Genomic DNA, 26,041 nt, shown 5'->3' with positions numbered 1-26,041 from the left:
TATCAATGCAGACATATTTTTCCAAGAAAAACTCATGCTCAACGGGGTAGACATTAAAATTAAAATGATCCGTAGTAAAAGTGCTTTTTATCTGATGACCCCTGATACTGAAAAATATAAACTGACCATATTATCGGCCTCGCTGTTTGTGAAAAAAGTGTCCGTCTCCCCGGCGGTTAAACTAGGACACGCGCAGGCGTTAAGTACCCGATCGAAAGAGTCTATATGAAAGTCCACAGTATCCCTGCAGGGACACGGGTGATGAACCAGGAAAATCTGTTTCTAGGACAGCTCCCAAAACAGGTTATTATTGGTCTCGTGGATAATGATGCATTTACCGGGGTTTACAACAAGAACCTTTTTAACTTTAAACATTATAACGCGGAATTTATAGCGTTGTACGTCGATGGTGTGCAGGTTCCATCCAGACCTTTTCAACCTGACTTTGAAAACGGCAATGCGGTTCGTGAATATTACAGTGTAGTACTGGCTACGGGTCGCCATCTCAAGGATCAAACTCTGCTGATCGATCGCCGGGAATACTGCAGCGGTTACACCCTGTACGGTTTCAACCTGACCCCTGACGAAGAGTGTGGACAACATTTTTCACTGATGAAGACGGGCAATATGCGTTTGGAGATGCGTTTCAAGCAGCCTCTACCACGCACTGTAAATATGGTCGTGTATGCTGTGTTTGACAACATTATTGAGGTGAATCGGAGGAGAAACGTTCGGTATGATTATTATTAAAATGAACACCAGAGAGCTCAACCACATCATGAATGCCCTGGCCGGCTCACGGAAACTGTTTCAAGGAGTCTACGCCTGCGATCAGCTACCTAAATTTAAGATCAAGAATTTACCTGCAATGTACATAATCAACACACACCCTAAAAATATGCCCGGAGAACATTGGCTGGCTATTTATCTAAGGGAGGACCACCGTGGTGAATTTTTTGATTCCTATGGAAACCCCCCGGATTTCAGACCTTTCCCTCGGAAGATCAATAACTTTCTGCTCAACAACTGTCAAGAAACCATTTACAGCGGTCGTCAAGTACAAAGTCTTCAGACCTTCACTTGTGGTCAGCACTGTGTGTTTTTCTTATATCATAGATCTAAAGGAAGGTCATACCCCGATATTATGGCCTTGTACAGTGAGGATTTAGGCCAAAATGATAAAAAAGTGGCAGAGTTTGTCAGTACACTGTGGACCCCCCTTATAACACAATGACTTACGACCCTAGCCAGTCATGTATACAGATGGGGTGTTCTTGTGAGGATTTTAAAAGATGTCATGCGTGTTAAGGTGAAAAAATAAAGAAAACAGCCTTTGAATCATTAGTTTTGTTTTTATTCAAAACAATTCTTATACAAAGCAGGGGTTATGTTATAAATAAATGTACAACATTTGAAAATAAAAAAAAATAAATAAAAAATTGTTTGTCGGGTCATTATTTACAGGGGAGACAAATAAAAACATGAGATTAATAAGCTTCCCAACGATGGATAGATCCTGAGGATGGTCGCTAAGCACGGTCAGAGTAATGAGATATCGGAGTCAGATCAGGCTACACCTCTTTACACAGATGGATTTTTTGTCGCGTTTCCTGGTTAGGAACTGTGGATTGGGGCATGTTCAGACAGGCCATCGCCTGTAGGAAAGCATTCCAGCCTACAGGTCGGCGACTCTCGGGTACCTTATTAGTGCTATTGACACTCTTCAACAAATCAAACATGTGTGAACCTTTGATCAGTTGTCCTTTAAAAACAAATTCACCCTGTTCATTCCAAGCCGTTACCCGCGGTTTCTGAACCATTTTGCGCAGGATATATTCTGCATGTCTCCTGCTTCTGGCCGGCATGTTTCTCAAAACATCCGTTACAACATCTCCCTCTGAACTCTCAACAGGTTCGGTCACCGCAACATCTTTATCAACCGTACCCCCCGCATCAGCCCCAGAACCATTTTCTTGAGAGGCCATGGTTAAAGTTAAAATGTTTTGATCTTTTTCACCCTGTCTAACCAGACGGAGGTAACGCTGTAACGTGTTGGTATACAACTGGGCTTTGGAATACTGATTTAAATCGGCCCTGGCCTGTATAGCTTTCATTTCAGAGTCCAGGTTGTTTTCGGCCGTTTGTCTAATGGGCTCTTGCCCGACAACATTTTTTCTCAGTTTCTCAAGCTGCTCCTGAGGGATCAAAAACATTTTCTGAGCATATTCCATTATTAACCCACTCTGGAAGCTAGAAGACTGGTTAGGAAAGGCACGGCTATGCTCAACAGCGGTCCTATAAAACCCCTGGTTTGATTAATCTTCTTTCTTTTTCTTTTAATAGAATACTTCTTATTAGCGATGATCTTGATAACCGCTTTTTGTTTTTTGAGTTTAGAATGTTAAGAAGGGGTTAGGGGTATATTACCGTGTAAGATGTTAAAAGCTATTTCACACATGGTCTCGATCAAATCCGAGGGGGCCCCTGCCAGCACAGCTTTCCTATGGCGCAGGCTCCCCTCAAATAACATTTGCAAAAGTGGCAGATTTCTTTTAATCCGAACAGACATTCTTATTTATTTCCTTTTCTTTAGCACATACACTGCCGGCCAATCGGGCGGGCACAAACCTGTTCTGAGGCGAAAGTCTTCTGGGGTTTGTGCTTTTAAGTCCGCAATCAAGTACCCGTAGGGTTTTTTGGTGGCATCCTCAAATGCCTCCAAAAAGAACTTGGTCTGGTTAGGGTACATTTGACCAAGCCAAGACGGTGACCTGTAGTTTATCTCTGGGGTTTTTAAAAAGAATTATATAATTGGCATTTAAATTAATAGTGCGGCTTTTTTTACCTTGAAAAAATAGATTTTGAACTAAATAAAGAATACTTAAATTCCTATGATGAGTGTACTTTGTGAAAGCTTTTTCCACTTCACTGTTGTCACCGGCCTGCTCCATCAGGTCATCAAGGATCACTAGGTTAGTTTGACCGGGCGGGAACAAGTCATCGTCTTACAACGAGGCGGGGAGACCTTGCACAAATTTCAGATTATTTTTTTTCGAAGCCAAATCATCGTAGAGAGGTTGCCAGCAAGAGTAACACCACACTATGTTGTCAAGAGCTTGGGACACGGTTGCGTCCACATCTTCTATGATGTTCCTTATAAGATAGCTCTTCCCCGAATTGGAGGGACCGGCTATAATACAGGAGAAAGGGTGTTGAAGTCTGTTATCAAAACCACCGCTAATATCCATAAGGCAGAGTGGTATAATCAGTCTTCAACACTCCTTTATTGTACACCACCCTGAACCGTTTGTTTAGTGATCTATTTTCCAACGTGTACTCCTTTTTATTGCGATAGATCTGATTTCCGGCTGTAATAATCTCACGAGGAGGCGCGTCTTTCTCGGTTACAAAACTTTCTACCAGGGTCGTCAGAGACTTGATGTTAATGAGCTTGTTGTTACAATGGTTCAGAGTGAAACCCTTAACTTTCATACAGGTCTTACCCGCAGCCGTTCTGTATGCGTCTTAGGACCCCCTGAAACAAACTCCACTATGTGGTCCTGAGGATCTAGTTCGCTCGTTAACTCCCCAAGGTAGTCCCCGAGGGGAGGGACCCAATCCCCTGGCCTGGTGACAAAGATTACAGAGTCAGAATCATGATAGAGTGTGCGTTCCTGCAACTGATCCATTAAGTTGTACAGTTCAAGCCGGGCGTAAGCCGTGGTAAAAACCGCTATGAAAACATTAACGTTCCCCTGTTTGGTGGGGAAATCTTTAGGGGCCCTCCACTGGACCTGTGCCACGTGGTCATTTAAGAATTGAAGGTGTGATACTGCATGTTGTTTGGAAAACATAAATTCTATAAACTGTTCAGGGGTTTTAATCAAGGTTGTGTTTAGACGGTAATTTCTTTCCCCAAACTTACCCCACAGACTGTTTAAAATCAGTTTGGACATTTGTCTCTTGGCGGGGTTTACAGTTATGTTCCTGCAACTTGGTGATGTCTGAAAAGGCAACCCTCTGTTGAGAGTTTAAGCCAGCCCTCTGATGAAGCGTTAAAGCCTCTTGCAGAGCTTGGGGTTCAGGCATGTCGGGGGTGAGTAGTTTTATTAAACTGTAAGCAAAACAGAGCTTATTGTCCCCACTGGAACTCACCACTAATTGCCTGAGCTTGGTCCTAATTATGTCGTTCTTCAAGCATTTCGACAGTCTTCTAAGCGCCCCACCCTCAGGGTTACGAACCACATTCATTACCAGAGACAGACTTTCATCAGCTAAGATGGCTGCGTTACTTTGCAATAACGCTTCGATTTTAGCCAGACATCTAAATTATCTCCACTCAGCATTACAGATAGGTTGCTAAACAAATCATCCCCTCTGAGTTCTAACTGTACAACATCTCGAGGTCTGACCCTTTCAGCAACCTGTTCAAGCATTTTCTGCAAGGCCTCGTGTATGTTGACAAATATTTCTGCATAATTGTCACAATTTAAAAGTTCTGCAAAATTAAAACACTGAATCATTTCAAAATTGTTATAGGCCGGTCTATCTATAATCACGGGATCACTGGTACTCTTGGACACATCATCATTTTGAACAAAGCCTTCACCCCCTACATTCTCACAGAGCATGTCCTCCACAGCCTTATCAGTCTCAGAACCCTCCACATTCCGAACACCCCCACTGCTGACATCTACAAAACCCCCTTTTTGAGGAGGCTCATTTAAAGCCTGTAAAAGTCCTTCAAAGATATCCAACCGGTTAATGTCAAGACCCTCCTCTATAGTGATGGCTGCTTCTGCCGCCATCCTGTGTTCTAATTGTTTCAAATCATTTATAATAGGGGCAGAATTTGGTCGGGGTAGCTCCTCCAAAGACTCCACCATTTCAAACAAATCGGGGTGAACTAGGGGGTGAACCTCTATAAGCGCTACCGGTGGGAGGTGGTTATTTAGATCATTGACCATCTGTAACAGGTCGGGGTTCACAGGTAAGTCTGTTAATTCACATTCTATCGGTGGTAATTGGGGGTTATTTAAATAATTTATCATTTGTAATAGTTCCAGGTTCATTGGGACATCAGAGGAGTTCACAACAGGGCCGGGGATGTTCTCTCGGGAAGGTCTTTTTGGGGCCCTAGCTTGTTCATAATCCTTTAGTTTGTGAGTTCTTTTACCAAGTCAGGACATTTTTTAATTTATTTTTTATTTTTCCAACAACCCACAATAGTAAGGCGTTTTGTGTCTATTTAAACATTAAATACGGTACAATTCGTTAGTAAGGGTATTAATAAGGGTGTTTTGGCTCTCTATCACCAGGTTTTGCCCCACTAACACAAGTCTTTGATTTTGTAACAAAGTATGTAGCAACTCATGCCGACCTTCAGGAAGTAGCTCCGGGGGCTGGTGGCCTGGCTCAGCTTCAAAGGATGGTCTCTCCGGTAAATCTCGGTCGAAGGAGGCAGGGAGCGAGTGTATACTCATGGACGGAGACCAAGAAGGCCTTTGCGGTGACACCCTGGCCAAGCGCGGGGTTACTGTTTCGCGTTTCGGTAGCCAAGAAACGGGTCTGGGGGGACGATGTTGAAACTAGGCCGTCGTTGGGTGGTGTGTCAGACCTGACTGACGGCGACCCCTGAGGTTGTTGGATGCCTGTATTTGTTCCGCCCGACAATGCGGCGGGCTGAATCTGGGGTGTTGAATTACCCCCAGAAGGCTGTGGCCTGAGTAGATGTTGGGGGGTCTCCAAGACCATCGTGGGGGATCCTCTCGGTGATCTCACCGGGAAAGATGTTTGATCCCACTTAGACGGGGTAATTGTCCTCAATAGCTCATTCACAGAATGACTATCCCAAGAGTCTTGGGAAGAATAAAAATATACATTACATTTACATCTTTAAACGGCGACAGAAATCAAACTTAAAACAACATGTCCAGGACATTCAAAACCTTTAGCTTTTTTAGACCTTTGAAAATAGCCTTAGACATTCACTACAACGCCTTATTATTTACAGACAATATATTTATTAGGACTTGATAATAAATTTAAAACAGAGAAGCCGCTGTAAATAAACTGTTTCTTAAATGTTTCTTTAAAAACTGTAATATTGTTAATAAAACACACACACACACAACAACATTTCATTTTTAAACGAACCTTCCAAGTGTAAACGCTTCCTGATCCCGGGACTTCCTGTTTCACAAACGTTTTCACGATCTGTTTAAATATTAAATACAATGAACACCTTCAAGCCTTTTCCTACAACCACTTTAAAACAGAAGTATAATAGCGGGAGATAAGCCAAACAACTTACTAAACCCTTTCGGACGGCTTTACTTCCTAACCAGACGGTACGGCAATCGGTCATTTCTAAACACGTTCCCCAGAAACAAGCCTAGACCTGTCCGGACTTCTAAAGATCTTTCCCAGAACCCCCCGCCCTACAGGAAACGGTCACCCATCGCTTAAATATTAGCCCTCAACGGGCAAACAAAGCCCTTTTAAAAACATTAAAGTTTGAAAGATCTTACTTACCTCCACAGAATAATCGTTTCTTATGTTTTTCGGCTGGTTTAGCTTTTTGCACCGCTGTGAAGGTAAGAGACATGTTTAACCTTTAACCACACCGCTTTATAAAAAGCTTTAACCTCTTACAGGCTGCAGATATATACTCACAGCTATCAGATACCGGGGCTGACGGCCTTTCAGATTCTTGAAAGGTTACGGTTCTCGAAGGTAAAACGAAACAAGCCCTCGATGTGGAAGGCCTTTCGTTGTCTCAAACCACGTTTCTTAATACTGTTAGACAGGATAATTTTTTAAAATTAACAAAACTGGACTCAAACATCTTACAGAAACGTTATACAAACAAACAGGGGTTTAGTTCTTACCCGGTCGGCAGACAGCCTGTCTAGGGACAACCACTTCTCTTGGTCGATCCTTGGAGACATTAATCACAGGCCTTTCGATAGTTTCTGTGTAATTAAAGAGACCGGCATTAATATATATTAAAACGTTTTCATAACTCTAATGAGCCGCTTCAAACCACACACACCCATGCATAAGAACCCATGAGCGCAAACACAAAAATCTTACCGTCGTTGTTCCAGATGATCTCCTCAGCGTTGGGAATTAACTCCTGTTGACTGGCTGAAAAATTATTTTACAGAACTTAAAACAGATGTTATAGCCTTATTTACAATACATGCACACAACACGCTCTGAGTCAATGAAAAGAATCTGAAGACTTGCCTAAAAACTCGTTTAAATCGAATCGCTGATGTTGTTTCCGGACATTGTTGATCTTTAGTCTTAAATCGAAAGGTCAGTATGAGTCTGTCGAGCTGAAGACCAGACCTTCATACTTATACTGATGGCCACATGCCGGATCTGCTTGTAAGGCATTGTTCTGGTCTGGCCTTTGTGCCGCCCTGTTACCAATTAACATATCAAAACCAACCAATAAAATGACACTGCATCAAATTTCAAATAGAAACCAAGATGGAGACGATCTCTCTCCTCTCTACTCTAAACTTTTATTAGAACCTTTTGGTCTCTCAAAAAAACATTTTTAAACATCAAGACCTATAGTCAACAACCACTAAGAATATTTCAGGCCTTTATAAGCACTAAAAAACAACCTGAGCCTAGAAAATAACTATAAAGATCAAAAATAACTAGCGCTTTTACAGTGATTTTTTTTTTTTTTTATAGCGATGCTATGTTTGGTATTAAACAAGTCACAAACTACTCAGAACAGCGTTTATCCCCGCAAAAGATATATTTGGGTTTATTTTACAAAGCTTATAAATTATATAGGTTAAAAGTATTCTGAATGTTTTGATATCACACGCCATACCAACTGTTGTCTTCTACACCTTACGGTAGCAACAAATCTAACTACTGCTTTACTTTAACAATAATAATGACGGCGACCACGATGACAACAAGAACAACAACAACAAGAACAACAACAACAACATCATCATCATCATCATCATCAGATTTTAATTAAAAGTGGCTACACCAGCGTTTACAATTTCAACCTGTCGACGGACGGACGCTCTGAGTGCATCGATTGCGGGCACTCCAATGAAGAAAAGACACTCACCGCCTCCGGGGAACCACGAGGGCAAGAATGACGAAAAGGGCCAGCCCACAGTAGGCTGTTTCCGCCCGGTTTCGAACCGGGGACCTTTCGCGCGTTAGGCGAACGTGATAACCGCTACACTACGGAAACTGACAGCGCTGCCTCTTGCTTCAAATGGTTACCGTTAAAGCCTGCTGGTAAAACGGGCTCAGGTGTTTCAGGTCGGCTAGGCTGTGAGATGGCGTCTGAAGTGCGGCGAAAGGATGCCATTTTCACTGACCTGTTTGGCATTGCTAAAGGGCACATCAGGACACTTCGGAAACTCTTTTAAAGGCAGGACGCCCTGCGCTCTGACAGTGCCTGCACTTAACCCAACAAGGTGATGCTGAATGGCTTGTTCAAACGTCTGGTGGTCTTCCTTCACCACCAGACTATCAGAGCTATTGTGCCTTCTACACCTTACGGTAGCAACAAATCTAACTACTGCTTTACTTTAACATTAATAATGACGGCGACTACGACGACAACAAGAATAACAACAACAACATCATCATCATCAGATTTTAATTAAAAGTGGCTACACCAGCGTTTACAATTTCAACCTGTCGATGGACGAACGCTCTGAGTGCACCGATTTCGGGACACTTCGGAAACTCTTTCAAAGGCAGGACGACCTGCGCTCTGACAGTGCCTGCGTTTAGCCCTACAAGGTGATGCTGAATGGCTTGTTCAAACGGCTGGTGGTCTTCCGTCACCACCAGACTATCAGAGCTATACTGCGCCTTCAACTACATAAGAGTAACAGCAATGTCGCCGATCCTGCTACGGTCGTATTGTAACGCAACAACATGTATCGATTTTAAAAGTGTCAGTTCCAGTGCCTCGCAAAGCTACCCTTCTGCGATCGTTTGTTCTCAAGGTCAGGATTTCTTGCCACTCCGAGGAAGAGAAAACGACGGCCGGCCTTGGGGCAGAGAGATGGCGACGGGTAACACGGCACTGGCACGCATGCACCGCGGGTTGTTTCCGCCCGGTTTCGAACCAGGGACCTTTCGCGTGTGAGGCGAACGTGATAGCCACTACACTACGGAAACCGACCCGTCCTGGTGTTTCAAATGGCTCCCATCGAAGCCGGCTGGTAAAACGCGCACAGGGGTTTCCCGTGGGCCAGCCTGTGAGATAAAGGTTTCTATTTTCACTGACCTATTTTGCATTGCTCAAGGGCACATCAGGACACTTTGGAAACTCTTTCAAAGGAAGAACGCCCTGAGCTATGACAAGACTTACACTTACCCCAACAAGGTGATGTTCAATGGCTTGTTCAAACAGCTGCTGCTCGTCTTGTGCCACCATCAGACAATCACAAAGCTATTGTGCCTTCTACACCTTACGGTAGCAACAAATCTAACTACTGCTTTACTTTAACAATAATAATGACGGCGACCACGACGACAACAAGAAAAACAAGAACAACAACAACAACAAGAACAAGAACAACAACATCATCATCATCATCATCATATTTCAATTAAAAGTGGCTACACCAGCGTTTACAATTTCAACCTGTCGACGGACGGACGCTCTGAGTGCACCGATTTCGGGACACTTAGGAAACTCTATCAAAGGCAGGTCGCCCTGCGCTCTGACAGTGCCTGCACTTAGCCCAACAAGGTGATGCTGAATGGCTTGTTCAAACGGCTGGAGGTCCTCCGTCACCACCAGACTATCAGAGCTATACTGCGCCTTCGACTACATAAGAGTAACAGCAATGTCGCTGATCCTGCTACGGTCGTATTGTAACAGCTACAACATGTATAGATTTTAAAAGTGTGAGTTCCAGCGCCTCGCAAAGCTACCCTTCTGCGATCGTTTGTTCTCAAGGTCAGGATTTCTTGCCACTCCGAGGAAGAGAAAACGACGGCCGGCCTTGGGGCAGAGAGATGGCGACGGGTAACATGGCACTGGCTCGCGTGCACCGCGGGTTGTTTCCGCCCGGTTTCGAACCGGGGACCTTTCGCGTGTGAGGCAAACGTGATAGCCACTACACTACGGAAAACGACCCGTCCTGGCGTTTCGAATGCCTCCCATCGAAGCAGGCTGATAAAACGCGCACAGGCGTTTCCCGTGGGCCAGCCTGTGAGATAAAGGTTTCTATTTTCACTGACCTATTTTGCATTGCTAAAGGGCACATCAGGACACTTCGGAAACTCTTTCAAAGGCAGGATGCCCTGCGCTCTGACAGTGCCTGCACTTAACCCAACAAGGTGATGCTGAATGGCTTGTTCAAACGGCTGGTGGTCTTCCGTCTCCACCAGACTATGAGAGCTATACTGCGCCTTCAACTACATAAGAGTAGATAGTAGGGTTTTTTGGGCGCGGCCTATTTTGTTATGACGTATGCCCTAAGCTTATTAATATTCCTACGTCATAATTGGGGGGCGTGATTTTAGGTAGAGTTATTTCCTTAATTATTCCTACGTCATATCCGTCAGAAAGTGTGCACCCATAAAACCCTGAACAACAAGGCCACCCATAAATACCCCCACCCCTCTGAAGGCAACGCCCCGAAACTCTCCTCTCTATTTAAGAACCCGCGCTTCTTTTAGGCAATACCTCTTTAATTCTCAGCTTCTGAAACATCCCGCTTCTTCAACATGTCCAGCGACATCAACATGAAACCCCGCAAGAAACAATCCCGGGCAAGGGTTCCTGTACTCACCAATTTGAAGATTGAATGCTCCTGGGTGTTGTTCTGGGGGGCTCGACGGGGTTACCGCTTTAAAAGGGATCCCAGCTATGTTGGAGTGGAGCTTCTTGCTTTGGGAGAGAAGGAGGGTACGTTGGAACCTTTTGAGACGGTAATTGAATACTCTTATGAGGACTGGTTGAAGGTGATGGCCTGGAGAGATCTGGGGCTTGTGGATAAGACTCTAGAAGGCTTGCAAGAGGGTCCAAGAGAATGCGAAATGGAGTCTCCGACTCAGGGTTTTGAAAGGTGTGAATGGGAAAGCTTGCAGAACTACGGTAGAGTGGTGAAGAGTCTATCTCAAACTACAGATCGTAAGGTTTTGTTTAGCAGTACCCTGATTACAAACCCTATTGAAGGGGGTGTGGAGGATCCAGAAAAACAGGTTACTGAAATTATGTTTGACGCCGTGGACTGGCCGTTCTTGAAAGAGGTCATAAACTGTATAAATGATGGTTTTGACATCTTGACCAAATGTTCGCAACTGGATTTGGTTAGAAGGAGAATATGCTGGATTATGGATTATATATCCCCCTTGAATGACGACGACGATGATAAAACCGACGACGTGTGGGGTTTTGGAGGGGGGTCTGACGGCTCAGGGGCTACTCTCTTCTAAGAGGGCGGTGTGTCGTGACGTAGTGAAGAGATAGGATAAAAGGCGCAACAATTCATTCATGGTTTAAAATTAAAGAGAATGTCTTACCCGAAAGCTGCGGACGTCGACAGGCTCTACAGGCCTCTTCAAACCCGGGATCACCCCTGGTTCTATTCCCCAGATTTTGTATACACTCTGGAACCCTCTGACTGCGGTTACCCTCCAAGACCTCAGACCCCGGTCCCTCAGGACGAAACAACATGCGGTGCGATGGATGTCCAAATGAGTCTCGGGGATCCCCAGCCTCTGGAGCTCATGGAGGGCCTCGATTTTGCCGAACTGTCTACCGTCTGTGCGTCTCAGGAGGGGGTCAGTCCAATGGATGTAGAAACACCCCACAAACCACCAGGCGACCCAATGAGCATCGGACTGTCCCAGGGGCGTGATGAAGACGCAGGATTTATGCCCGGGGTATGTGACCAAGTAAGCAGAGTGGTTAAAAGCACCCTGGTGTATATTCTGAGTGCTCTCATCGACCGAGCTCTGAAAGAAGTCTGTCGGGGGTGTGAAGTGAATCACCCCAGTCAGTTGAGACACAGTTGTTTGTTTGAACCAGACCGTTACTATTTCCTGTTCTATTTCAACGTGTTTTACAGAAGACTGAACAAACCGTGGCTGAAACCGGCACTAATCAAGGCGCTGTCTTACTCCCACATACATGTCACTGCGGGACAAGTCCAGAAAATCATAGATGAGATTTTGCTGGAGCTGAAAAAGGAGCCGTTTATAATAGAGAAACTTGGGCAGCTGGTCAATGACCTGGATGAGCCGAGTAGAAAAACCGCTGGCAAGCTAAAAGCTTATTTCTTCAGTAAAGAAGTTAAAGCTGGGGGCAGCGACGAGGAATTCGACATCTACGCCACTGATTCAGACTCTGACCTGAACTAAGGGACTTTGAACATGGGGAATGTTCTGGACTGCTTCTGCAACTGGTTCTGTCATCAACACTCTGTAGCTAACCTGAGAGCGCTATTACACCATGTGCTTGACAGAAAAGTAGCCAACGCGAGCCTTTTCTCTACAGATTTAACCATCGATGAGGATCAACTTTCAAACCTGGAAAAGTGAATGGCTGCTGTAACAAAGACCGGGGGGTACGAACACTGGGATGAAGCGCTCAAGGGGGCCAAGAATGATATTAGGCCATATCATCAACATCTGTATGACCTTTTGCTGAGCATGTTTAATACACCTCTGTTTACTTTTAAAATAGGTCATATTGTTGTTTTATTTACATATGTAACTGAGGTGTGTGCCTACAAGATAAAGAAACAGGTATATTTGTTGATATAGATCAAGTAACCAATCATCTGATTTCTTTTTGTCTGGACCGTAGAAAAAATTGTTGTGTATGTTATACTTTTCTCAAATGTCTAAAAAGGGGTATCTGCTCTCCTGAAGTTGAATAAAAAACCTTGTATAAAAACTTTGCGCATAGTGTGGGTCTGTTTGGTTATTTGACAGAATGACTCGGCAAGCTCCCCAAATGCAGGAACTATACTACAACCCAGCCAAGATTGGGGGTTTGGCGGGTAAGAAGGGTTTTCAAAGAGGACTCGCTGAGGCCGGAGTGAAGGTTAATGATGTGGTTGTTTCAGAATGGTTACGGGAACAAGACGCCTATACCTTACATAAACCTCTCAGGATTAACTTTAAAAGAAACCGCGTATATGCAACTGACATAGACTCACAATGGCAAATGGATCTAGTCGATATGTCAAATTTATCAAAACATAACAATGGTCACAAATTGATGTTGATGTGTATCGATGTGTTATCAAAATATGCCTGGGCTCGCATTCTACATAATAAAACAGGTCGGGCGGTGACAAGGGCCTTTGAGGATATATTGTCCCAGGGTCGATGTCCTAAAAAACTGCAGACTGATAAAGGAAAAGAGTTTCTCAACAGAGAATTTCAGAATCTACTGAAGAGACACAAAATACATCATTTCACCACCGGTAATGAGCTTAGGGCATCGGTAGTGGAGAGGTTTAACCGCACCATAAAGACCAAAATGTGGAGATATTTTACAGCGGTCAACACGTTCAAGTATTTTGATAAAGTTCAAGATTTTATCGATGCTTACAACCAAGGGTATCACACCAGTATTAAAATGAAGCCTTTAGATGTTGATCAAAGTAATTCTTTTAAGGTCTATAAAAAATTATACCGACCATTTATTAAGAAGGGAAAAACTACTTATTAGTTCAACATCGGTGATGTGGTTCGCGTTTCAAAGCTAAGGAGTACTTTTGCCAAAGGTTATGAACAAACATTTTCTGACGAATATTTTACAGTTACCGAACAGTTGGGTAGAGACCCCCCCGTGTACCGGTTAAAAGACTATGACAGGGAGGATATAGAAGGAACGTTTTACGAAGCCGAGTTACAAAAAATTATTGTGGGTAAAGACAGTGTATACAGAGTTGAAAAGATATTAGCTGAAAAAACCCAGAACCGGAAAAAATATGTGTTGATGAAATGGCTTGGATGGCCTGAAAAGTTCAATAGTTGGGTCCCGGAACAACAGGTTTGCGATATTCAATCCTTATAACAACATGCCCGCGGGTGTGTTGGGGGCATTACTTTCGATTCTCAAGATGGAATCAGGAGGCTTCTACGTGACTCTACCCAGTAATGCCTCTCTCGATATATATCCTAAAAATGAAATATCCAGTTACACGGTACAATTTGGAAAATCTATAGATCTAAGGGGGTCGTGGGAAGTGGGGTTGGCGGAAATACAGTATCCTTACACTTGGGCTGTTTTACAAGATAAGGATGCCACCTTCGCCATTTTTGATGATGTTAAAAAGAGTCAATGGACATTCACGATACAAGGAGGTTATTATGACAATGTGGATAAAATATTAGATGAGATGCATAAACAGTTCTCAGAAGGCACCCCCAACATCAAGCTATATTACAACCCTATTAAAAACAGAGTGTACAAGGTGTCAAAACCAGGTATTAGCATTCAAACCAGCGGCCAACTGGGGCGTATATTTGGGTTCTATTCTGACACAGAGAGCAGGTTCTCAGAAGTGGTGGGGCGGCTTTTACACTCTTTATGTGTATACGGATATCATAACCCACCAGAGGGTCGGGGATAGTTATGTCCCCCTTTTGAGAAATGTACTTAATAAAGGTAAAAGCAATGACATGGTCACAATTACTTATGACAAACCACACTACGTACTAGTCTCAAAGACCCACTTTGACAACATCACGATCGAAGTCAAATCGGATCAGAATATCAACGTACCCTTCCGCTTCGGTAAAGTTAATGTCAAACTACATTTTCGACCCCTGAAACAGTTTGTACATTATTAAAATGGCTACCTCGAGGGGTTATGTAGATCCTAGCGCCTATGTGGATTATTACAAGATGCAAGATGGAACGGCTTGCCCGGTATTGTAGGAGCCCCCACAATGTATGGCGCCGGTCTAGGAGGACTCTTTCGTGGTCTCTTTAGAATGGCCATACCCCTGCTTAAGAGAGGCTTTGCTATAGCCAGACCCCACTTGAAATCAGCGGCTAAAAATATTGTTAGTGACGTGTTCACCAATGTTATGAACCGGGCAGCTAGCCATGAGCATCAGGAGGGTTCGGGTCTCATGGTAATGGCGAGGAGGGGGGTAAAAGAAGAAACAGCATGTGTCCACCAGGGGGCGACAAAGATCCGTGGCTAACAAAAAACGAAGAATCTCTCATTCTCCAACATATCGTGGAAACACTCGGAGAAGGAAGCAGCACAAGAAAAAACCTGCAAAAAGAAAGTCTCAAAGAAAGAAAAATAGAGCCTCAGGATACATCTTTTAAACATGTCTTTTGTCCACAGTCTATCGGAAGAATGCGTCAAATCAGAACTGGATCTGTTTACAGTTCCATACACTCAAACGAGTATAGATAAGATCATATATGTAGAGATTCCCCCTCTTTCTGCAATTTCAGACACGGCCCCTCTGGAGTTTTTTATAGCTGGCAATGGCGAGGATTATATTGATTTGAATAACACATTTATTTTAATGAACTGTAAAGTGACTGATGAGGATGGCGATGCAATCGAGAAGACGACCAACGCTGGGGTCATCAATTACCCGGTGGCCACCATGTTTTCACAGGTGGATGTGACCCTGGGAGATCGGCTCATTAGTCAAAGCAGCAATACTTACCCCTATAGAGCCATGATGGAGTGTATACTTAATTATAGTGAGGAGACCCTAAGCAAACAGTTCAACCCCGGCCTTTTCTTCAAAGACATCCCGGAAGCTATGGACGACAAGGATCCAGAGGGACTCAATAAGGGTTTGCAAAAAAGAACGGCCTTTTCAACAGAAGGGAGGACCTTTGAGCTAAAGGGGCATATCCATGCAGACATATTTTTCCAAGAAAAACTCATGCTCAACGGGGTAGACATTAAAATTAAAATGATCCGTAGTAAAAGTGCTTTTTGTCTGATGACCCCTGATACTGAAAAATATAAACTGACCATATTATCGGCCTCGCTGTTTGTGAAAAAAGTGTCCGTCTCCCCGGCGGTTAAACTAGGACACGCGCAGGCGTTAATGACGGCAAACGCCAAGTACCCGATCGAAAGAGTCTATATGAAAGTCCACAGTATCCCCGCAGGGACACGGGTGATGAACCAGGAAAATCTGTTTCTAGGACAGCTCCCAAAACAGGTTATTATAGGTCTCGTGGATAATGATGCATTTACCGGGGTTTACAACAAGAACCCCTTTAACTTTAAACATTATAACGCGGAATTTATAGCGTTGTACTTCGATGGTGTGCAGGTTCCATCCAGACCTTTTCAACCTGACTTTGAAAACGGCAATGTGGTTCGTGAATATGACAGTCTAGTACTGGCTACGGGTCGCCATCTCAAGGATCAAACTCCCGGCTGATCGATCGCCGGGAATACTGCAGCGGTTACACCCTGTATGGTTTCAACCTGACCCCTGACGAAGAGTGTGGACAACATTTTTCACTGATGAAGATGGGCAATATGCGTTTGGAGATGCGTTTCAAGCAGCCTCTACCACGCACTGTAAATATGGTCGTGTATGCAGTGTTTGACAACATTATTGAGGTGAATCAGAGGAGAAACGTTATGTATGATTATTATTAAAATGAACACCAGAGAGCTCAACCACATCATGAATGCCCTGGCCAGCTCACGGAAACTGTTTCAAGGAGTCTACACCTGCGATCAGCTGCCTAAATTTAAGATCAAGAATTTACCTGCAATGTACATAATCAACACACACCCTAAAAATATGCCCGGAGAACATTGGCTGGCTATTTATCTAAGGGAGGACCACCGTGGTGAATTTTTTGATTCCTATGCAAACCCCCCGGATTTCAGACCTTTCCCTCGGAAGATCAATAACTTTCTGCTCAACAACTGTCAAGAAACCATTTACAGCGGTCGTCAAGTACAAAGTCTTCAGACCTTCACTTGTGGTCAACACTGTGTGTTTTTCTTATTTCATAGATCTAAAGGAAGGTCATACCCCGATATTATGGCCTTGTACAGTGAGGATTTAGGCCAAAATGATAAAAAAGTGGCAGAGTTTGTCAGGACACTGTGGACCCCCCCTTATAACACAATGACTTACGACCCTAGCCAGCCGTGTATACAGATGGGGTGTTCTTGTGAGGATTTTAAAAGATGTCATGCGTGTTAAGGTGAAAAAATAATGAAAACAGCCTTTGAATCATTAGTTTTGTTTTTATTCAACACAATTCTTATACAAAGCAGGGGTTATGGTATAAATAAATGTACAACATTTGAAAAATAAAAAATAAAAATAAAAAATTGTTTGTCGGGTCATTATTTACAGGGGAGACAAATAAAAACATGAGATTAATAAGCTTCCCAACAATGGATAGATCCTGAGGATGGTCGCTCAGCATGGTCAGAGTAATGAGATATCGGAGTCAGATCAGGCTCCACCTCTTTACACAGACGGATTTTTTGTCGCGTTTCCTGGTTAGGAACTGTTGATTGGGGCATGTTCAGACAGGCCATCGCCTGTAGGAAAGCATTCCAGCCTACAGGTCGGCGACTATCGGGTACCTTATTAGTGCTAGTGACACTCTTCAACAAATCGAACATGTGTGAACCTTTGATCAGTAGTCCTTTAAAAACAAATTCACCCTGTTCATTCCAAGCCGTTACCCGCAGTTTCTGAACCATTTTGTGCAGGATATATTGTGCATGTCTTTTGCTTCTGGCCGGCATGTTTCTCAAAACATCCGTTACAACATCTCCCTCTGAACTCTCTACAGGTTCGGTCACCGCAACATCTTTATCAACCGTTCCCCCCGCATCAGCCCCAGAACCATTTTCTTGAGAGGCCATGGTAAAAGTTAAAATGTTTTGATCTTTTTCACCCTGTCTAACCAGACGGAGGTAGCGCTGTAACGTGTTGGTATACAACTGGGCTTTGGAATACTGATTTAAATCGGCCCTGGCCTGTATAGCTTTCATTTCAGAGTCCAGGTTGTTTTCGGCCGTTTGTCTAATGGGCTCTGGCCCGACAACATTTTTTCTCAGTTTCTCAAGCTGCTCCTGAGGGATCAAAAACATTTTCTGAGCATATTCCATTATTAACCCACTCTGGAAGCTAGAAGACTGGTTAGGAAAGGCACGGCTATGCTCAACAGCGGTCCTATAAAACCCCCGGTTTGATTAATCTTCTTTCTTTTTCTTTTAATAGAATACTTCTTATTAGCGATGATCTTGATAACCGCTTTTTGTTTTTTGAGTTTAGAATGTTGAGAAGGGGTTAGGGGTATATTACCGCGTAAGATGTTAAAAGCTATTTCACACAGGGTCTCGATCAAATCCGAGGGGGCCCCTGCCAGCACAGCTTTCCTATGGCGCGGGCTCCTCTCAAATAACATTTGCAAAAGCGGCAGATTTCTTTTAATCCGAACAGACATTCTTATTTATTTCCTTTTCTTTAGCACATAGACTGCCGGCCAATCGTGCGGGCACAAACCTGTTCTTAGGCGAAAGTCTTCTGGGGTTTGTGCATTTAATTCCGCAATCAAGTACCCGTAGGGTTTTTTGGTGGCATCCTCAAATGCCTCCAAAAAGAACTTGGTCTGGTTAGGGTACATTTGACGAGCCAAGACGGTGACCTGTAGTTTATCTCTGGGGTTTTTAAAAAGAATTATATAATTGGCATATAAATTAATAGTGCGGCTTTTTTTACCTTGAAAAAATAGATTTTGAACTAAATAAATAATACTTAAATTCCTATGATGAGTGTACTTTGTGAAAGCTTTTTCCACTTCACTGTTGTCACCGGCCTGCTCCATCAGGTCATCAAGGATCACTAGGTTAGTATTACCGGGCGGGAACAAGTCATCGCCACACAACGAGGCGGGGAGACCTTGCACAAATTTCAGATTATTTTTTTTCCAAGCCAAATCATCGTAGAGAGGTTGCCAGCAAGAGAAACACCACACTATGTTGTCAAGAGCTTGGGACACGGTTGCGTCCACATCTTCTATGATGTTCTTTATAAGATAGCTCTTCCCCGAATTGGAGGGACCGGCTATAATACAGGAGAAAGGGTGTTGAAGTCTGTTTTCAAAACCACCGCTAATATCCATAAGGCAGAGTGGTATAATCAGTCTTCAACACTCTTTTATTGTACACCACCCTGAACCGTTTGTTTAGTGATCTATTTTCCAACGTGTACCCCTTTTTATTGCGATAGATCTGATTTCCGGCTGTAATAATCTCACGAGGAGGCGCGTCTTTCTCGGTTACAAAACTTTCTACCAGGGTCGTCAGAGACTTGATGTTAATGAGCTTGTTGTTACAATGGTTCAGAGTGAAACCCTTAACTTTCATACAGGTCTTACCCGCAGCCGTTCTGTATGCGTAAGTCTTAGGACCCCCTGAAACAAACTCCACTATGTGGTCCTGAGGATCTAGTTCGCTCGTTAACTCCCCAAGGTAGTCCCCGAGGGGAGGGACCCAATCCCCTGGCCTGGTGACAAAGATTACAGAGTCAGTATCATGATAGAGCGTGCGTTCCTGCAACTGATCCATTAAGTTGTACAGTTCAAGCCGGGCGTAAGCCGAGGTAAAAACCGCTATGAAAACATTAACGTTCCCCTGTTTGGTGGGGAAATCTTTAGGGGCCCTCCACTGGACCTGTGCCACGTGGTCATTTAAGAATTGAAAGTGTGATACTGCATGTTGTTTGGAAAACATAAATTCTATAAACTGTTCAGGGGTTTTAATCAAGGTTGTGTTTAGACGGTAATTTCTTTCCCCAAACTTACCCCACAGACTGTTTAAAATCAGTTTGGACATTTGTCTCTTGGCGGGGTTTACAGTTATGTTCCCCAGCTCTAGACGGATCCCTTCCTTTTCAAAATATTGCTAAACGTATCGCTCTTTGGCCGCGGAGTCAACACACCATGAGGGATAGCCCGATGCCTCCTGTTTCCCTTTCAGATGGGTCATAATGTAATCAGCAAAAAGAGTATCAGATTTTTCAGAAAAATGCCAAACCTCATACACCTTACCGACTCTGTAACCTTTCTCCACCGCCTTGTCAAGCTCAATGCTACACCAGACACCCGTCAGCGCTCTCTCTTCATCACTGTGCAGACAAGAGGTAGTTTGATTTTCAGTTTCCACACACGTTCTACACAGAGGGAACATCAATTTTCCCGAACACCTGTAAGGCAACACGGGTAAGAACAGCTCGCGAGGAGGGTACATGGTGACTTTGATCAAACCAAAGTAATGTCCGATTTCGAGTAAGTCACGTTAAACAATGGTTGGACGCCCCACCGGGTACATTTTGGTCTTGTTGACATAAGGGTACAGACTGGTGAAATCATAGTAATCTACTCTCTCACCCTCCTTTACCTCATAATGTAAACAGAGGGCGTTGGTACGACCCCCAAATAACACATCCCGGGGCTCAAGACGTTCAGGAAAGTCCAAGGTTTCCATAAACCGTTGTACCCCCGCTTCCTGTTGCTTCAGGGTCGTGTTCCCAAATCACCAGCACGTTCAAACCATAGGTGTTTTTTAAAGTTTCAATTCGTTCCTGGAAATCATAGTACATATCACTGCAGAGTTTTTGTGTTACGGGGTTAAAGGTGTTTGGGTCGAAGCACTGAGGACAGCCATGGTAAATACAACCTGCAAACTCATAAGCGGTACGCCGCCCGGACACGTCGCTAAAACCGTCTAAGTAGTAAGGCCCCATTTTGACTTCCCCTTGATTTAAAGCATGTCTGATGAAGATGTTATCCCGGGCACTCAGGTATTCCAGCCACTGTATGGAGACAGTCGAAAAGTTCTTTTGTCTAGCACGATAGTTGTCAGAAGTGGTGACCGCTATAGTGTTTTTCTGCAAGAAATCGGACCGATACATTTTCATGCAGAGAGACGCTATGGTCACACTTTGCAAAGGGTCGAGACCCGATGTGTTGATAACCTCGGCGCGGAAACGCACACAGGCTTCTTTAAGGATCACCACATCATTTTTACAATAAGCAGCCATCTCTTCTCGGTCATCAAAAACACCTCCCTTAACCGTATTGTACCATTTAAAGAATTCCTCCCTCTCATGAGACATCATAGTATCAACCCCATAATAAGTGGCGGGCAGGTAGGACCCTCGATAATTTTGAGTGTCCATAGTATTAAAAAAATGGCAGAACCAACCTTTCTTCTGAGCTTCAAAACCCAGAGCCTTAGGCAAAGCGCTCAATTTCATGGGGATGAAATTTAACGAGTCTATGTAACGTTAGTTGAAAGCTTCGTCGGTGAAACACATGATCTTGCTACCCTGAGCTATTATTTTTGGGGTCACCCCATTTTCCACCAGATACTTCATCAAAATGTAAGAATCATAACCCTTAGCATTGTGGGCAATAAATGTGTAATTGAGGTATTTTGGACCGCGATACCGCGTAAAGAAATCCCTGACACAACTCTCACCGCTAGCTGACCACTCACGATCCAACATGTCAATACAGAGTATATAATTAGCAACGTGGACCCCGTTTTCTTGCCGGCATTCAAAAGCAAAAAAGACATACCGGTTGTGCGGCGGCTCCTTTTTAACCGGCTGAATAAAGCACTGGTGTTCGGACCCCGGGGTTAAATCAGCATTACAGATCCTGCATCTCGGCTCCAGACATTTGTGTGGTTTAACCTCATGAAAACGGTACTGGAGGCAACACTGCGGGCAATATTTAGTTTGATCACAATAACTCCGTTTTTTAACCCCCTCAGCAGCGGCCCTCTGTACCTTATGCTCGGAAAAACAGAACGCTGAGAGACAAATCCTTAAGCAATCTTTACATCGGATGGTAGGGGCCAAACCCTTACGACATTGCGGATTGAAACAGACGTTACAGTAACCGTCACATCGGTGCTTAAGCTTATCATTGAAGGCCTTATAACACCAATGACAAACATACGAACAACCCAAAAAAGCCGTCAAACTCTTTATTCCAAAGTAATGACTATCACTTAGGAAGAGAAACAGTGTCTGTGTATGGGTTTCAGGATGTGTCTGAAATTTCACAAATACTTCCTTTACCTCACAACGGTACCACACAACAATTTTTAAAGACAACAACTCCTCAAACTTGGTGATGTCTGAAAAGGCAACCATCTGTTGAGAGTTTAAGCCGGCCCTCTGATGAAGCATTAAAGCTTCTTGCAGAGCTTGGGGTTCAGGCATGTCGGGGGTGAGTAGTTTTATTAAACTGTAAGCAAAACAGAGCTTATTGTCCCCACTGGAACTCACCACTAATTGCCTGAGCTTGGTCCTAATTATGTCGTTCTTCAAGCATTTCGACAGTCTTCTAAGCGCCCCACCCTCAGGGTTACGAACCACATTCATTACCAGAGACAGACTTTCATCAGCTATGATGGCTGCGTTACTTTGCAATATCGCTTCGATTTTAGCCAGACGTCTAAATTATCTCCACTCAGCATTACAGATAGGTTGCTAAACAAATCATCCCCTCTGAGTTCTAACTGTACAACATCTCGAGGTCTGACCCTTTCAGCAACCTGTTCAAGCATTTTCTGCAAGGCCTCGTGTATGTTGACAAATATTTCTGCATAATTGTCACAATTTAAAAGTTCTGCAAAATTAAAACGCTGAATCATTTCAAAATTGTTATAGGCCGGTCTATCTATAATCACGGGATCACTGGTACTCTTGGACACATCATCATTTTGAACAAAGCCTTCACCCCCTACATTCTCACAGAGCATGTCCTCCACAGCCTTATCAGTCTCAGAACCCTCCACATTCAGAACACCCCCACTGCTGACATCTACAAAACCCCCTTTTTGAGGAGGCTCATTTAAAGCCTGTAAAAGTCCTTCAAAGATATCCAACCGGTTAATGTCAAGACCCTCCTCTATAGTGATGGCTGCTTCTGCCGCCATCCTGTGTTCTAATTGTCTCAAATCATTTATAATAGGGGCAGAATTTGGTCGGGGTAGCTCCTCCAAAGCCTCCACCATTTCAAACAAATCGGGGTGAACTAGGGGGTGAACCTCTATAAGCGCTACCGGTGGGAGGTGGTTATTTAGATCATTGAACATCTGTAACAGGTCGGGGTTCACCGGTAAGTCTGTTAATTCACATTCTATCGGTGGTAATTGGGGGTTATTTAAATAATTTATCATTTGTAATAGTTCCAGGTTCATTGGGACATCAGAGGAGTTCACAACAGGGCCGGGGATGTTCTCTCGGGAAGGTCTTTTTGGGGCCCTAGCTTGTTCATAATCCTTTAGTTTGTGAGTTCTTTTACCAAGTCAGGACATTTTTTAATTTATTTTTTATTTTTCCAACAACCCACAATAGTAAGGCGTTTTGTGTCTATTAAAACATTAAATACGGTACAATTCGTTAGTAAGGGTATTAATAAGGATGTTTTGGCTCTCTATCACCAGGTTTTGCCCCACTAACACATGTCTTTGATTTTGTAACAAAGTATGTAGCAACTCATGCCGACCTTCAGGATGTAGCTCCGGGGGCTGGTGGCCTGGCTCAGCTTCAAAGGATGGTCGCTCCGGTAAATCTCGGTCGAAGGAGGCAGGGAGCGAGCGTACACTCATGGACGGAGACCAAGAAGGCCTTTGCGGTGACACCCTGGCCAAGCGCGGGGTACTGTTCCGCGTTTCTGTAGCCAAGAAACGGGTCTGGGGGGACGATGTTGAAACCAGGCCGTCGTTGGGTGGTGTGTCAGCCCTGACTGACGGCGACCCCTGAGGTTGTTGGATGCCTGTATTTGTTCCGCCCGACAATGCGGCGGGCTGAATCTGGGGTGTTGAATTACCCCCAGAAGGCTGTGGCCTGAGTAGATGTTGGGGGGTCTCCAAGACCACCGTGGGGGATCCTCTCGGTGATCTCACCGGGAAAGATGTTTGATCCCACTTAGACGGGGTAATTGTCCTCAATAGCTCATTCACAGAATGACTATCCCAAGAGTCTTGGGAAGAATAAAAATATACATTACATTTACATCTTTAAACGGCGACAGAAATCAAACTTAAAACAACATGTCCAGGACATTCAAAACCTTTAGCTTTTTTAGACCTTTGAAAATAGCCTTAGACATTCACTACAACGCCTTATTATTTACAGACAATATATTTATTAGGACTTGATAATAAATTTAAAACAGAGAAGCCGCTGTAAATAAACTGTTTCTTAAATGTTTCTTTAAAAACTGTAATATTGTTAATAAAACACACACACACACAACAACATTTCATTTTTAAACGAACCTTCCAAGTGTAAACGCTTCCTGATCCCGGGACTTCCTGTTTCACAAACGTTTTCACGATCTGTTTAAATATTAAATACAATGAACACCTTCAAGCCTTTTCCTACAACCACTTTAAAACAGAAGTATAATAGCGGGAGATAAGCCAAACAACTTACTAAACCCTTTCGGACGGCTTTACTTCCTAACCAGACGGTACGGCAATCGGTCATTTCTAAACACGTTCCCCAGAAACAAGCCTAGACCTGTCCGGACTTCTAAAGATCTTTCCCAGAACCCCCCGCCCTACAGGAAACGGTCACCCATCGCTTAAATATTAGCCCTCAACGGGCAAACAAAGCCCTTTTAAAAACATTAAAGTTTGAAAGATCTTACTTACCTCCACAGAATAATCGTTTCTTATGTTTTTCGGCTGGTTTAGCTTTTTGCACCGCTGTGAAGGTAAGAGACATGTTTAACCTTTAACCACACCGCTTTATAAAAAGCTTTAACCTCTTACAGGCTGCAGATATATACTCACAGCTATCAGATACCGGGGCTGACGGCCTTTCAGATTCTTGAAAGGTTACGGTTCTCGAAGGTAAAACGAAACAAGCCCTCGATGTGGAAGGCCTTTCGTTGTCTCGAACCACGTTTCTTAATACTGTTAGACAGGATAATTTTTTTAAATTAACAAAACTGGACTCAAACATCTTACAGAAACGTTATACAAACAAACAGGGGTTTAGTTCTTACCCGGTCGGCAGACAGCCTGTCTAGGGACAACCACTTCTCTTGGTCGATCCTCGGAGACATTAATCACAGGCCTTTCGATAGTTTCTGTGTAATTAAAAAACCACACACACCCATGCATAAGAACCCATGAGCGCAAACACAAAAATCTTACCGTCGTTGTTCCAGATGATCTCCTCAGCGTTGGGAATGAACTCCTGTTGACTGGCTGAAAAATAATTTTACAGAACTTAAAACAGATGTTATAGCCTTATTTACAATACATGCACACAACACGCTCTGAGTCAATGAAAATAATCTGAAGACTTGCCTAAAAACTCGTTTAAATCGAATCGCTGATGTTGTTTGACATTGTTGATCTTTAGTCTTAAATCGAAAGGTCAGTGTGAGTCTGTCGAGCTGAAGACCAGACCTTCATACTTATACTGATGGCCACATGCCGGATCTGCTTGTAAGGCATTGTTCTGGTCTGGCCTTTGTGCCACCCTGTTACCAATTAACATATCAAAACCAACCAATAAAATGACACTGCATCAAATTTCAAATAGAAACCAAGATGGAGACGATCTCTCTCCTCTCTACTCTAAACTTTTATTAGAACCTTTTGGTCTCTCAAAAAAACATTTTTAAGCATCAAGACCTATAGTCAACAACCACTAAGAATATTTCAGGCCTTTATAAGCGCTAAAAAACAACCTGAGCCTAGAAAATAACTATAAAGATCAAAAATAACTAGCGCTTTTACAGTGATTTTTTTATTTATTTTTTATAGCGATGCTTTGTTTGGTATTAAACAAGTCACAAACTACTCAGAACAGCGTTTATCCCCGCAAAAGAGATATTTGGGTTTATTTTACAAAGCTTATAAATTATATAGGTTAAAAGTATTCTGAATGTTTTGATATCACACGCCATACCTACTGTTGTCTTCTACACCTTACGGTAGCAACAAATCTAACTACTGCTTTACTTTAACAATAATAATGACGGCGACCACGATGACAA

At 43.5% G+C, this 26,041-nt stretch overlaps 3 non-coding genes across 3 annotated transcripts; all 3 read right to left on the bottom strand.

Moving 5' to 3' along the window:
* Positions 1-8,166: 8,166 nt before the first annotated feature.
* On the bottom strand, positions 8,167-8,239 carry trnav-aac (transfer RNA valine (anticodon AAC)). The gene has a single exon. It is a non-coding gene; the product is annotated as a tRNA-Val (tRNA).
* An 871-nt stretch (positions 8,240-9,110) lies between these two features.
* Positions 9,111-9,183, bottom strand: trnav-cac (transfer RNA valine (anticodon CAC)). Its single transcript has one exon. It is a non-coding gene; the product is annotated as a tRNA-Val (tRNA).
* Positions 9,184-10,072: 889 nt separating this feature from the next.
* trnav-cac (transfer RNA valine (anticodon CAC)) lies at positions 10,073-10,146 on the bottom strand. The gene has a single exon. It is a non-coding gene; the product is annotated as a tRNA-Val (tRNA).
* Between the last annotated feature and the right edge of the window lie 15,895 nt (positions 10,147-26,041).

Source organism: Amia ocellicauda (genome assembly GCF_036373705.1).
Source record: "Amia ocellicauda isolate fAmiCal2 chromosome 11 unlocalized genomic scaffold, fAmiCal2.hap1 SUPER_11_unloc_1, whole genome shotgun sequence".
In the NCBI taxonomy this organism is placed as follows: Eukaryota; Metazoa; Chordata; class Actinopteri; order Amiiformes; family Amiidae; genus Amia; species Amia ocellicauda.
Note: the sequence above shows the minus strand (reverse complement) of the source record. Positions and strands in the feature narration are given on the sequence as shown.